This window comes from Bison bison, unplaced genomic scaffold (genome assembly GCF_000754665.1).
Source record: "Bison bison bison isolate TAMUID 2011002044 unplaced genomic scaffold, Bison_UMD1.0 scf7180017864134, whole genome shotgun sequence".
NCBI classification, from domain to species: domain Eukaryota; kingdom Metazoa; phylum Chordata; class Mammalia; order Artiodactyla; family Bovidae; genus Bison; species Bison bison.
The window spans coordinates 1,214,805-1,217,670 of NW_011494706.1; the positions used below are offsets into that span (position 1 = coordinate 1,214,805).

Sequence of the window (2,866 nt, forward strand, 5' to 3'; positions counted from 1 at the left end):
TGTTTTTCCTTCTGGCTTACTTCACTCTGTATAATAGGCTCCAGTTTCATCCACCTCATTAGAACTGATTCAAATGTATTCTTTTTAATGGCTGAGTAATACTCCATTGTGTATATGTACCAGGCTTTCTTATCCATTCATCTGCTGATGGACATCTAGGTTGCTTCCATGTCCTGGCTATTATAAACAGTGCTGCGATGAACATTGGGGTACACGTGTCTCTTTCCCTTCTGGTTTCCTCAGTGTGTATGCCCAGCAGGGGGATTGCTAGATCGTAAGGCAGTTCTATTTCCAGTTTTTTAAGGAATCTCCACACTGTTCTCCATAGTGGCTGTACTAGTTTGCATTCCCACCAACAGTGTAAGAGGGTTCCCTTTCCTCCACACCCTCTCCAACATTTATTATTTGTAGACTTTTGGATCGCAGCCATTCTGACTGGTGTGAAATGGTACCTCATAGTGGTCTTGATTTGCATTTCTCTGATAATGAGTGATGTTGAGCATCTTTTCATGTGTTTGTTAGCCATCTGTATGTCTTCTCAGTCTTGGTAAGGAACAAGTCAAGGATATAATCATCAACCTGATACTAAAGCCTCAGCTGGCATGAAAATGTGTGCGTGTGTGTTAGTTGCTTGGTTGTGTCTGACTCTAAGACCCCATGGACTGTAGACCACCAGGCTCCTCTGTCCATGGGCTTCTCCAGGCAGGAATACTGGAGTGGGTTACCATGCCCTTCTCCAAGAGATCTTCCCAATGCATGGGTCGAACCCAAGTCTCCTGAATTGGCGGGCTGATTCTTTACCACTGAGCCACCAGGGAAGCCCTTCACTTAGGACACAAAGGGTGAAGGGATAGAGACGAAGCAGGATAGTGTCCAACTGGAGCCTTACAGAGAAAAGATACCATTGGATAAATAAAGGGGGGCACATTTAAGGGTGAAAGATGAGAAATGCAGCGGATCTAAGAGTTACAGTTACAGTTATATAACTATAGTTATAAGTGAAGTCGCTCAGTCATGTCTGACTCTGTGACCCCACAGACTGTAGTCTACCAGGCTCCTCTGTCCATGGGATGTTCCAGGCAATAGTACTGGAGTGGATTGCCATTTCCTTCTTCAGGGAATCTTCCCAACCCAGGGCTCGAACCCTGGTCTCCCGCATTGTAGACAGTTAGCCAAAATTGTAGATCTAGCTACAGATACTTGAAGCTCACTACAATCAAATAGATAAGTAACCAATAAAATTTTGGAGAGCTGTGCTGCCATAGTGACTACCAGTCTGGATTAAAGGACTATGACTACTGGATATTTACAACAACGCTGCAGACAGAAAGCTACCAGAGCAAAGTGCTAATCCGCCAAGGAGGGTCTACTCTCCAGTGCTTACTTCACTGGTAGCCAAGGAAGTTACTGGAAAAGGAAGGAACTCCAAGAGGGTAGAGCCAATGGGGCTGGAGACTGCTGGGGAGGTGGGGTGGCCTCCCGGGAAGCCAAATCTAGGCATAATTAGTTAACATTCTCCAACCCAAGGCGGGGGCTCCCCCAAGATGCCTGCTCAGTGGGATGCCAGAACTGCCCTCCTCTGCGCCTGCCGTCAATCCCCCACCCCCACCTTTCTGGGTGAGAGCAGTTTGGGCATTACCTCTCCCAGTTACAGGACGGGGCAGAAGGACAGACCGCGCGTCTCTTTAGTTCACGAAGTTGCCACACCAAGAGCGCCACATCTGAACCTGATGAAGACATACTGACCTTAGAGCATGTTGCCATGAATGACTGGGACAAAAGGTTAAAGCACCTCCTCGGGAAGGGGTGAGTTGTTTTGCCTACAGTAGGGAGAGAGACCTGAGTACACAGTGACCACAGATGAGAACCATGGAACCATCAGGCTCTCGACCTTCTATCAGGAGACATATCAGGACTGCAGTTTTCTACCCCTTTGGAGGTCAATGTGGCAATGTCCCTTGTTCAGTTCACTGCCACATGCTGTTAGAGTTCTAGAACAAGGAGCTTTGTGGACACAGAGAGAGGTGCTTCAAAAAGTGTTTCCTGATTTTAGCAAACAGAATTCAGCAACACATCAAAAAGCACATACACCATGATCAAATTGGGTTTATTCCAAGGGTGCAAGGATTCTTCAAAATATGCAAATCAATCACTGTGACACACCATATTAACAAATCGAAAGATAAAAACCATATGATCATCTCAAGAGATGCAGAAAAAGCCTTTGACAAAATTCAGCCCCCATTAATGATTAAAACTCTTCCAAAAATGGGCATAGAAGGAACCTACCTCAACATAGCAAAGGCCATATATGATAAGCCTACAGCAAACATTTTTCTTGATGGTGAAAAACTGAAAGCATTCCCTCTAAGATCAGGAACAAGACAAGGGTGCCCACTTTCACCACTATTATTCAACATAGTTCTGGAAATCCAAGCTATAACAATCAGAAAAGAAAAAGAAAGAAAAGTAACCCAGATCAAAAAAGAAGAAGTAAATAAAGCTCTCACTGTTTGCAGATGACATGATACTGTACGTAGAAAACCCTAAAGATAGTATCAGATAATCACTAGAGCTAATCACTGAATTTAGCAAAGTTTCAGGATACATATCAATACACAGAAATCAGTTGCATTTCTATATACTAACAATGAAAAACCAGAAAGACAAATTAAGGAATCAATCCCATTCACCATTCGAACAAAAAGAATTAAATATCTAGGAATAAACTTACCTAAAGAGACAAAAGAACTGTACACAGAAAAATGTAAGACACTAATGAAAGAAATCAAAGATGATATAAGTAGATGGAGAGATAGTCCATGTTCCTGGCTAGGAAGAATCAATATCGTGAAAATGACTATAC

At 43.4% G+C, this 2,866-nt stretch overlaps 1 protein-coding gene across 2 annotated transcripts in view; it reads right to left on the minus strand.

Annotated features, from left to right (window-relative positions):
* The window catches only part of LOC104988414 (UBAP1-MVB12-associated (UMA)-domain containing protein 1-like), a 257,738-nt gene that overhangs the window by 224,102 nt on the left and 30,770 nt on the right, over nt 1-2,866 (minus strand). Inside the window, exon 1 of one of the 2 annotated variants that reach the window (XM_010839722.1) lies at nt 1,640-1,727. The exons of the other annotated variant lie outside the window; for it this stretch is intronic. The gene's annotated coding sequence lies outside the window, so the exon portion shown is untranslated. Of the gene's footprint in view, nt 1-1,639; nt 1,728-2,866 lie in introns of those variants that run through there. 2 annotated transcript variants of the gene reach the window in all.